The sequence below is a fragment of the Schistocerca piceifrons genome, chromosome 1, assembly GCF_021461385.2.
Source record: "Schistocerca piceifrons isolate TAMUIC-IGC-003096 chromosome 1, iqSchPice1.1, whole genome shotgun sequence".
Classification (NCBI taxonomy): Eukaryota; Metazoa; Arthropoda; class Insecta; order Orthoptera; family Acrididae; genus Schistocerca; species Schistocerca piceifrons.
Window position 1 is genome coordinate 971,888,460 of NC_060138.1, and position 12,958 is coordinate 971,901,417.

Sequence of the window (12,958 nt, forward strand, 5' to 3'; positions counted from 1 at the left end):
GAAGTGGTTGAATCTAATTTGTAGTATCGGGAGCTGCTGTTGAGCTATATAGGTCAAGGGAGGTGTTCAATCCCAATTTGTGGGATCGGGAGCTGCAATTGAGCTATATAGGTCAAGGAAGTGTTCGATCGTAATTTATGGGATTGATAAGTGCTGTTTAGCTATACAGGTAGGGGAAGTGGTAGATTCAAACTTGTGGTATCGGGAGCTGCTGTTGATCTATATAGGTGAAGGGAAGTGTTCGATCCCAATTTATGGGATCGGTAGCTGCTGTTCAGCTATATAGGTCAAGGGAAGTGTCCGATTCCTGATGATATTGTGTTTAGTGAAATTTGGGAAGTTTTGTGTTGTCGGTTTTTTTCGTCTTTGTCTCTGCTTTTGTATGGGGGTGGGTGTCTAGATTTGTTTAAATTTAGTTTGTGCCCACTCGAAAAGCCCCCATTTCCCACGAATGTCCTGTTAGTGTCATTAGGCTTTTTGTGGAACGTGTGTGTGTTTTTCGATGTATTTTCTTCGGAAATACGGAAGCGTCCGATCCCGCCCGTCTGCTTTGACCCATGACGTCACAAATATGGCGGAAACAAAAACAAACACACACACTTTCCACAAGAAGCCTAATGACACTAACGGGACAAGCGCGGCAAATGGGGTGTTTTGGGTGGGGGGCAAACTAAATATAAACAAATTTAGACGCCTTGCGCAGCTACAACGTGTAAGTGAAGACAGCCATGCATGAATACCCACCCACCTTCCCACCTCCTGCAACCCACAGAAGATAAAGATGCTTCAGTAGCTGATTAGTGTTTTTTGACTTTAAAAAAAAAAATCTCACGGGATAGAACGAACAGATCAGAAAGATAAATATAATAAACTAAAACAGAAATTGGAGGAAATAGATAATTAAAATAAGTAATAAGTGTTTTTAAATTTAAAAAAAGAATCTCACGAGATAGAACGAACAGATCAGAAAAGTAAATAAAATAAGATAAAACAGAACTAGAGACAGCCACACTCAAACCAAACTCCGCGCCGTCATGACGTCATACACGACAACACCCTTACGTCACGGGTCAAAGCCGACGCGTGGGATCGGACGCTTACGTATTTCCCTCGCTGATTTGGCTTCACCTGTGACAGCAACTTCTACAGAAAATGTAGGTGAAAATGACAGCACCTGAACTTACACCAGATTCTCTAAATACAAGTACTCGGTATTTAGGTGAATAGCTTCGGAAGAATAGACCTCAGTGTGGTGAAAAGTAAAACCAAACTGAAAACTGTAACCTCAATGCTTGCAGCATATTTATGTAGCACAATCAGAAAGAGAATAATGAGAATAACTTAGCGAATGTAGAGCAACATAGTAGCTGAGAGGTAACTTTCAGAATTTAGACAGTATGTGACAAAATACAAATTTTGACTGAAGTTCTGCAGGGGAGCCAAATCACTATATTGCTGCCAGTGCAACCCAAACTTTCACACAGTTTCGGTGCAAAGTTTTAAGGGTGTAAAAAGAATTTAGCAATGCAATCAAGAACATTGGTTTTGGCAATAAAAATGCCATTTAGTACTTGTTTCATGCCGTTCCATTCTGCTAAAATGTTTTCATCCACGTCCCAATTATTAAGTTCAGATTAGATTCAGTTTTCGTTCCATAGACCCAAAAATGAGATGATTCTCATGAGTGTAGAACAAGTCAGAAAGTGTTAAATAGAAAACAAAACATTTGAATACTCACTACCCTGATTATTTATAAGGAAGTTGTCAAACTGTGTGAATACAATACAGTTAACTGGAAATGCTAATATTAACAGAATGAAACATAGAGGCGCACTTTCAATAAAATTATCGTACACAAGATACCTATCTTGATTGTTGTGATCAACTGCTGTCAAAAGTTGTGACCAACTGCTGTCAAAACTGAAATCTAACAGACATTAAAGTACGATAAGATGGGTTTGAATGACACTGACGAAATTATATAAAAATGTTTAACAACAGACAGCTATAAATATCTCAGACACAAAAGAAGGTCTCAAAGCCATCTCGTGTCTGCAATAAGCAAGTAGTCACAAGAGTTCACAAGTAAAATTCCACCCATACCACATGCAAATACTAATGAAGTATGTCACATATATAAATGTCTGACTGTTTGCTTTACGCACATATACATTGTCTCACTCTTATATTCTTTAATTTTGATGAGGTAATCAGAAACAAATCAAGACATCGATTTTGGCTTGTTTATGCACTACACTGACTATAGACAATCGAGATAATAGACTGCATCCTTGGCGTTACTCCCAACAGAATTTCTTACACTAAGTGAGTTGATGGAAATTGACACTCACTGCAGTTAACAAATATCAGGTTTTCTGGTATACTGCAGACGAAAGCCCATGAAGTAAAAACGAGTATGGATACCTATTTTATTTTTGTTTTTTATTGATGATTTTTCAACTAACATATTCAATGTACATGATTCTATTTCCTTAATAGTATGCTCTTTTCACAATGGTACCTGAGAAACTGAACTTCGTACAAATTACTGATTTTCTCCCTTGTTTTTATGACTGGCATATCTGTGACACTAACGACTTTGATGTCGGAACTTTCGGCAGGCCGTGGGCGGGGCTAAAAACATTGATAGGAGTGGAGGAGTTGGGTGTGGGGGGAGGGTGGCTGAATGGGTGGGACTTGTGCAATGTCCGGGGTTAGATTAGATTAGATTAATACTAGTTCCATGGATCATGAATACGATATTTCGTAATGATGTGGAACGAGTCAAATTTTCCAATACATGACGCAATTAAGTTAATTTAACAACATACTTAAGTTAATATAACAACTTTTTTTATTTTTCGTGTTTTTTTTATTTTATTTTTTTAATATTTTTTGCTTTTTTTCTTCTTTTTTTCTTAATTAAATCTAAAAATTCCTCTATGGAGTAGAAGGAGTTGTCATTCAGAAATTCTTTTAATTTCTTCTTAAATACTTGTTGGTTATCTGTCAGACTTTTGATACTATTTGGTAAGTGACCAAAGACTTTAGTGCCAGTATAATTCACCCCTTTCTGTGCCAAAGTTAGATTTAATCTTGAATAGTGAAGATCGTCCTTTCTCCTAGTATTGTAGTTATGCACACTGCTATTACTTTTGAATTGGGTTTGATTGTTAATAACAAATTTCATAAGAGAGTATATATACTGAGAAGCTACTGTGAATATCCCTAGGTCCTTAAATAAATGTCTGCAGGATGATCTTGGGTGGACTCCAGCTATTATTCTGATTACACGCTTTTGTGCAATAAATACTTTATTCCTCAGTGATGAATTACCCCAAAATATGATGCCATATGAAAGCAATGAGTGAAAATAGGCGTAGTAAGCTAATTTACTAATTTGCAATGACCCTTATTGCATAAGTAGCTGAACTCAAACGTTTCAGCAGATCATCAATGTGTTTCTTCCAATTTAATCTCTCATCAATGGACACACCTAAAAATTTGGAATATTCTACCTTAGCTACATGCTTCTGATTAAGGTCTATATTTATTAATGGCGTCATACCATTCACTGTACGGAACTGTATGTACTGTGTCTTATCAAAATTCAGTGAGAGTCCATTTACAAGGAACCACTTAGTAATTTTCTGAAAGACAGTGTTGACAATTTCATCAGTTAATTCTTGTTTGTCAGGTGTGATTACTATACTTGTATCATCAGCAAAGAGCATATAGAATGGCAAGTCATTAATATATATTAAGAACAACAAAGGACCCAAGACTGACCCTTGTGGAACCCCATTCTTGATAGTTCCCCAGTTTGAGGAATGTGCTGATCTTTGCATGTTACGAGAACTACTTATTTCAACTTTCTGCACTCTTCCAGTTAGGTACGAATTAAACCATTTGTGCACTGTCCCACTCATGCAACAATACTTGAGATTGCTTAGCAGAATTTCATGATTTACTCAATCAAAAGCCTTTGAGAGATCACAAAAAATCCCAATGGGTGGTGTTCGGTTATTCAGATCATTCAAAATTTGATTGGTGAAAGCATATATGGCATTTTCTGTTGAAAAACCTTTCTGGAAACCAAACTGACATTTTGTTAGTACTTCATTTTTACAGATATGTGAAGCTACTCTTGAATACATTACTTTCTCAAAAATTTTGGATAAAGCTGTTAGAAAGGAGATTGGACGGTAATTGTTGACATCAGATCCATCCCCCTTTTTATATGCAAAGGTATAACAATAGCATATTTCAGTCTATCAAGGAAAATGCCCTGTTCCAGAGAGCTATTACACAGGTGGCTGAGAATCTTACTTATCTGTTGAGAACAAGCTTTTAGTATTTTGCTGGAAATGCCATCAATTCCATGTGAGTTTTTGCTTTTAAGCAAGTTTATTATTTTCCTAATTTCAGAGGGAGAAGTGGGTGAGATTTCAATTGTATCAAATTGCGTAGGTATGGCCTCTTCCATTAACAGCCTAGCATCTTCTAATGAACACCTGGATCCTACTATATCCACAACATTTAGAAAATGATTATTAAAAATATTTTCAACTTTTGACTTTTTGTTCGTTAAGTTTTCATTCAATTTGATGGTAATACTGTCTTCCTGTGCTCTTGGTTGACCTGTTTCTCTTTTAATAATATTCCAAATTGTTTTAATTTTATTATCAGAGTTGCTGATTTCAGACATGATACACATACTTCTGGATTTTTTAATAACTTTTCTTAATATAACACAGTAGTTTTTATAATGTTTGATAGTTTCTGGGTCTCTACTCTTTCTTGCTGTCAGATACATTTCCCTTTTCTGGTTACAAGATATTTTTATACCCTTAGTAAGTCATGGTTTGTTACAAGGTTTCTTACGAGTATATTTAACTATTTTCTTTGGGAAGCAGTTTTCAAATGCATTTACAAAAATGTCATGAAATAAATTATATTTTAAATTGGCATCAGGTTCACGGTACACCTCATCCCAGTCTAACTGCTGCAGGCTTTCCCTGAAATTTGCAATTGTTAAATCGTTGACTGAACGTACTACTTTGGAGGACTGTTTAGTTTTGCTGAATGGAGCTAACGTTGCGTGATTTATTTACGTTTTCACAATAATAACACATATTAGCATGCAAAACGGCTTACCAACAAAAAAGAGGTAGTAGCTCGAAATGAAGAACATAAGCTCTCAGCTTCAGCATCAAAACTTAGGACAGAAGAACTGTACAGGCGAGTGATGTTGATATGTATTCCACTGGATTCAAAATTATTCATTTAGACCTTCTTTGCAGGCTATAAAGTTTTCATGTTCATGTGTTAGCTGTAAAAATATGGAATGCATTAATGTTGTTGAAGGAAGACGATTGGGAGTGCCTTGTGTTTTGAAATTAATTTGTGATTTGTGTGGCTCTAAATTTTAATTTTCCTCCTCCAAAAAAACTGACACTGGTCTCCATGAAAGTAATTTTAGGTTAGCATATACTCTGAGATGCCTTGAACAGGGCAGGGAAGGAGGTAATTTATTGTGTGGTTTTCTAAACATGCCTCCACCTTCATCAAGGTTTGAAGAAATAAATAAAGAAATGTCTGATACTGTATGCGATACTGCCAAAGTTTCTATGAAGAAAGCAGTGGAGGAATTGGTGGAAATAAAAACCAAAACGAAATAGGTCCTGGGGTAGATATGCATGACAGTGAATCCCCTACAAATGTTACTTACCTGTGTACATCTGTAGATGGGACCTGGATGAAAACAGGTCACACATCTCTGTATGGATTTTCATCTGTTTTTGGTATTGACTCAGGTAAAGTTTTAGATGTAAAAATTATGTCTAAATACTGCCACCAGTGTGCAACATGGAAAATGTCCGACAAAGAAGACAGTGAGAAACTGTGGAAAGAAAAGCATGCAGTAACATGCTCTAAAAATTATAGTGGCTCATGTGGGGGCATGGAGGCTGCTGCAGTTGTGACGATGTTCTCCAGATCTGTGGACCAGTATGGAGTTAGATACATTAAATTCCTTGGTGATGGAGACTCCTCTTTGTTCAAAGCTGTAACAGATAAAAATACGTACAATACAACAACAGAAAAGTTGGAATGTGTTGGCCACATCCAAAAGAGTCTTGGTGGTAGGCTTTGTCGCTAGCTCAAAGAGAAGAAAGGTGAAGTACCTGGAGATGGAAAACCACTAGGAGGAAAAGGCAGGCTTACTCTGAAAGAAATTGATTCTCTTCAATTATTTTATGGGAGAGCTATCAGGAAAAATACACATAATTTAGAGGCAATGAGGTGTGCTGTGTGGGCAATTTTTTTTCCAACAGACCCCAATGCATAATCTGTGTGTGAAAGACGATTAGTGTAGGGTCAACAACAGAAATGAAATGTATTCACATAAACACTCATTACCAGAACCTGTGATGAATGCACTTAAGCCAACATTCTGGTTTCTTACAAACCCTGATTTATTGAAAAGTGTCTTCACAGAAAGACACAAAATGCAAATGAAAGCCTCAGTAATTTAATTTAGATTAGATGCTCAAAAAGGACATTCTGTGGATTTGAAGTACTGAAAATATGTGTCTATGATGCAGTTTTGTACTACAATAACGGAAATAATCCCAGAATTGAAGTGCTGAAGAGAGCGGGTATAGCTCCTGGTGTGTTTACAACAAAAGCATTTTACATCATCGTTAAGAGCAGGGTCAATAAAGCTAACAGATCAGTGCCTTACCTGCCAATACAGCCATGCAGTTCCAAAGAGGGGAGAAGAGAGACGTGAAGGATGAAGAGTATCAGTATGGATAATTTTAAAATTGAAGTAAGCTTATTGAATGTAGAAGTATGAGAAGAAAATCTTTGAACCTCATTTTCACATTTTCTTATGTTATTAGAACGCTTTTATGTATATGTACTAATGCTATGAAATTTTCAGGAACTGTTCACAGCGTGTTGCTGACTCCCTGAAACTTAAAAATACGAGATCCTGCAATTACATTTCGAGTTTTGTATGGCTGTTTGTAGAAAAATAAGTCAATTTTGAATGTCCAAAATTAAAAACTCTGTTAATAATACGGTTTGTAACATAAATTAATGACTGTAGTTCAGTGGTCTTATAACCTTCTCAGAACACTACAATAAAATTTTCACATTAATTATATGATTGAAACTTTTATAAAAAAGACAATACGAAAAATTAAAATTAAAATTTCTCTTTTGCTTTACACATGGAAAAATTTAGATTTGTGCATTAATAAATGTTTACATTTTCAGTTACATCCCCACTTAAAACTATATAAACAAACACCCCTGTACATGGGAATGAAAATTTACAATAAACTCAAGGGTAGAGATGTACTGAGCATGTAGATAGGTTCGCTGAAGAGAAACTATATGATATCCTGGTGGAAAAACGCTACTATTCAACTGAGGAATTTATGAACAATGACATCACCATTTGAATAGTGTGACTGTTTAATATTACAGCATTGTGTATAATATTGTATACACATATAAAGATAATGTACTGTTACATCATCAGAAAAACAATTTAATAATATTACTATGGCTGTCATTTGTATAGTGTGACTGTTTAATATTATAGCATTGTGTATAATTTTGTATTCATATATAACAATAATGTACTGTTACATCATACAAAAAACAATTTAATAATATTACTATGTCCAATATCAACCTGTACTGGTAAAAAGTGGTGTTAGGGAATTATGTATATCGTAAGGCTGAAATTGACGTGTCTCCTGTACAGCATGATCAGATGATATGTAAATGTACGTTACAAGTTGAATAAGATACAAATACAAAAAAAACGCTACAGTAAAAATTTGAGCCGATTGCTATGGTTAATTATTTAGCTAATTGTGACCCATTGTGCAAAAATGACAAAAAAACCTATTTGGTAACTTTGAACCTCTGGGCATCGGTAACAGATAGTAATATCAAGGAAAATTTCAAAGTTTCTCAGAAATATCATAAGACAATATCGTACAACTTGTGACAATCTGTCATGAATAGAAATTTTACAAGTGGTCATCCCCAGAATTGGTACTTTTTGGACCAAAAAAATCGTGCTTTTTTTCTTATTTTCTGAAGACTCGCTCATGAACAAACGGTGCTTTTGGAAGATGGTTAAGGTCCACACTAGATCACACCTACTGCAAAAGAAACAATCGATTTGTTCAATTTTTCTGGGCTGGAGAAAGTGTGTAATGTTCAATCAGTAGGTTTGATTTGTTGTCACAGTTGAAAACTGATAAACCACAAGTAGATGTAGGAGTAGGCAGGTCACATCAAACTTTCAAAAAGTGTTTGAGAAGTTAGACGACAGAAAAAGTTATGAGAAGAAGAAAGTTTTATTGTTAGGTTGCTCACAGGACAGCACAAATGGTCACAGGCTTGTTTTATCCATTGGAGAGTGTCACAAAGATACTGAAAGAACTGAACTGGAAGACTCTTGAATATAGTTGTAAACTACCCTGAGAATGTCTATTAACAAAGTTTCAAGAAGTGACTTTAAATGATTACTCCAGGAATGTACTCCAACCCCCTACGTACTGCACACTTAGGGATCATGAGGATAAGATCACAATAATTGCTGCACACACAGTGGCATTCAATAAGTCATTATTCCTGCACTCCATATGTGAATGGAACAGGAAGAAACCCTAATAATTGGTACAATGGGATGTACCCTCTGCCACACACCTTATGGTGGTATGCAGAGTATAGATGTTAATGTAGGGGGTGTTGGATAACGGTTGCAGGATGAACTATGGTCAGGTTACCAGGTCACAAGTTTCTTTAAACCTAGTGCAACTCTGGGTGAGGTGATGGAGGATGTAGATTCACTTTGCAAAAACTTCATAAAGGAAGGCATCACGGGAAGTTTGGGTGGAAGAAGCAAAAACATAGACAAGGACCCTAATTATTCAATTGAGGGTGACAGCTAAAGATAGCTTCAGCAATGAGACATACTGATGTTGGCCTCATATCTGTCCAGAGGTGCTATGACTAGCCTCATTTAAACTCATCTGGTATGAGAGTTAATTTAGAGGTGAAGCGGCTGCTTGGATAAGGTATGGAGTCTCCCCATATCAGTGTGGTTCCTGTTGACTCTATCAATAACTAGAACTATACTAGGCATGGTCTTCACCTCAACAGGATAGGGAAGGGGAAACTGTCAGGGCTAATAGCAAAACACTTAATGGGGGTCACAATCACAAGTTGTAAAGTACCAATGGTTACAAGTTACAGAACAGCAATTTTTAGTGTTGGGAGGGCAGAAACAAAAGATGTTCAGAGACAGGCTGAAAATGGCATTCACATTGATAAAACAGGCAGCCAGAAAGCAAATTTTAATATACACCATTAATGCAACAGCCTCTGATTGAAATTGGAGACATTAAAAAAACTAACAGAAGAATTAGGTTCATCCAGTTGTAATTCAGCCAGTGCACAAAATCAGTTATCTTAATTACATCAGAATATGTGATGGCTAAAGGAAAAGCTTAATGAGTTGCTTATTTGTGTTGAAGAATTAGAGTTGAGCAAACCAGTTGATACAATGTCTCTCTGAAAATTATGTGACCACCGGTATAGATACATTAAATGCTACAGGATGCAGGTTAGCTTTTTGCCACATTTGCCAAAAACTGTTTTGATTTCAAGAATACTGATATTAATAAATTTTGTTGAGGGCGGTACTTAGAAGCTTGTGCAGCAGAAGTAGTATTTCACAATAAGTCCTTTATAATAGCAAGTAATTTACAGAGCACCTTTAAGAAACTTCAATCTCTTCATAAAAAATTGTCTGATGTCCCATGTTGTTGTTGTTGTTGTGGTCTTCAGTCCTGAGACTGGTTTGATGCAGCTCTCCATGCTACTCTATCCTGTGCAAGCTTTTTCATCTCCCAGTACCTACTGCAACCTACATCCTTCTGAATCTGCTTAGTGTATTCATCTCTTGGTCTCCCTCTACGATTTTTACCCTCCACGCTGCCCTCCAATACTAAATTGGTGAACCCTTCATGCCTCAGAACATGTCCTACCAACCGATCCCTTCTTCTGGTCAAGTTGTGCCACAAACTTCTCTTCTCCCCAATCCTATTCAATACTTCCTCATTAGTTATGTGATCTACCCATCTAATCTTCAGCATTCTTCTGTAGCACCACATTTCGAAAGCTTCTATTCTCTTCTTGTCCAAACTATTTATCGTCCATGTTTCACTTCCATACATGGCTACACTCCATACGAATACTTTCAGAAATGACTTCCTGACACTTAAATCTATACTCGATGTTAACAAATTTCTCTTCTTCAGAAACGCTTTCCTTGCCATTGCCAGCCTACATTTTATATCCTCTCTACTTCGACCATCATCAGTTATTTTGCTCCCCAAATAGCAAAACTCCTTTACTACTTTAAGTGCCTCATTTCCTAATCTAATTCCCTCAGCATCACCCGACTTAATTAGACTACATTCCATTATCCTTGTTTTGCTTTTGTTGATGTTCATCTTATATCCTCCTTTCAAGACACTGTCCATTCCATTCAACTGCTCTTCCAAGTCCTTTGCTGTCTCTGACAGAATTACAATGTCATCGGCGAATCTCAAAGTTTTTATTTCTTCTCCATGAATTTTAATACCTACTCCGAATTTTTCTTTTGTTTCCTTTACTGCTTGCTCAATATACAGATTGAACAACATCGGGGAGAGGCTACAACCCTGTCTTACTCCCTTCCCAACCACTGCTTCCCTTTCATGTCCCTCGACTCTTATAACTGCAATCTGGTTTCTGTACAAATTGTAAATAGCCTTTCGCTCCCTGTATTTTACCCCTGCCACCTTTAGAATTTGAAAGAGAGTATTCCAGTCAACATCTCACAGTAAAAAACAAGAAAGTAGTAGTTGTTGGTGATTTTAATGTGGATTTATTGAAAAGCTCTGTCAGTGAACAATTATTGCAATCAGTAACATTTGTGGTAAGGTCTTATGGGACCATACTACTGAGGTGATCGGCCCCTAAGCCTACACACTACTTAATCTAACTTACACGAACCTACACTACGGGCAACACACACACCCAAGCCTGAGGAAGACTCGAAACTCCAACATGGGGAGCCGCACAGACTGTGACAGGGCGCTTCACACTGCACGGCCACCCTGTGCTGCCAATCAGTAACACTGTCATTCAATTTTATTCCCATAGTGAATTTTGCAACTAGGGTATGTAAATGCTCTGAGACTGCTATTCATAAGATCTTTGTAGACAAGTCTAGGAAAAAAAGTCCTGTCACAAAACCATTTACAAATGGGCTATCTGATCATGACATGGAGCATTTAGTGTTACATGTTGAAATTTGTCAGGATAAAAGACCTATTCAATATGAGTACAGGAGAGTAATAAATCAATCAAAAATTGAGAAATTTAGGAGATTGCTCAAAGACATGAAGTGGGTAGATGTTTAGAGTACTTCTGAATGAAAATACAAAGCATTCATTAATACTGTTACTTTCTCTTTTGAAAATTGCCTTCCCCTAATTGTAACACAAATCAAACAGAAATCTAGTACATACAGTCTCCTTTTTTCCCGCACGATATCTTTATTCCTTGTGTAATCTATGGCTTGCACAAGGTATAAAGATATCATGTGGGGAAAAAGGAGACTGCATGTAGTATCTATGGACAGCTCTGATGTTAGCATTGTAATGGATCACAAAGAACACTGCAAAAAATTGAAGCAAGTAACCAGAAATTTGAGTGGTTTTCTTATGAGAAAATGATAATTACATCAGGCAACAAAATAAAAACTGTATGGGATATAGTGAAGACACTCATGGGGCCATAAAGGAAGAGGAACAGATAGCTCTCAAAATAAATGAGACATTGGTAACAAGTGGATGTAGTGTTGCAAACCACAAAGAAGTACTTTTTTCTGTTACTAACAGCTTAGGGTTATCAGGTTCAGTAAACAGTACAATGGAGTATCTGAGACCAGTCTTTATAAATAACTTCAGTAAAATGGAAATGGCACTCATGTCTCCCAAAAAAGGGGCATTCATCATAAAATTCTTAAAATGTAAGTATTACAGTGGTTATGGTAACATATGAACGTTGTTAATCAAAGATTACTCATTTGGGCTGAGTTCTTTCTTAAGTTATTAGTGTTATCACTCTCTTATCAGCGGAAATTTTCCGGACTGGCTAAAATATGCTGAAGTTAAGCCTGTTTACAAGAACAGGGTTAAGGAGATGCCATCAAACTATCAACAAACTTCACTTTTGTTGGCTTTTTCAAAAATATTTGAAAAGGTTGTGTTCAAACATCCCCTAGAGCATTTGACTGCAAATATTTCACTGTTTGTGTATCTTAAGGGTTCCAATCTAGAGATAGCTATTTACACATAGAATGAGAGTGTATTTAATTCATTAGATAACAAGTTAGAGGCTACTTCCATTTTCTGTGACCTGTCAAAAGTCTTTGAATGTGTGAACCCCAAGCATTCTCTTAAGTAAATTAGAATATTATGGTACCATTGGCAGTGTTGCAAAATAGTGTGAGTCTTATCTAACTAACAGGAAACAAAGAGTGTCACTGCGAAGTAACTGTGAAGCAACCAGTCAGTCTTCATCTGACTGGGAATTAATTATATGTGGCGTTTCTCAAGGTTCCATTCTCGGCCCGTTTCTTTTTTTTTTTTGTGTACACTAATGATCTCTAGTCTGTTACATTGCCAGACGCTAAGTTTGTTTTGTTTGTAGTTGATACAAACATTGCAATAAGTAGCTAGTCAAGTATAGATTCGGAAATGACTGCTAATCAAATTTTCACTGACATTAATAAATGGTTTAAAGCTAATTCGTTGACATTAAACTTTGAAAAGACCCGTTATATGCAGTTCAGAACTGGTAGAAGATTTCTTTC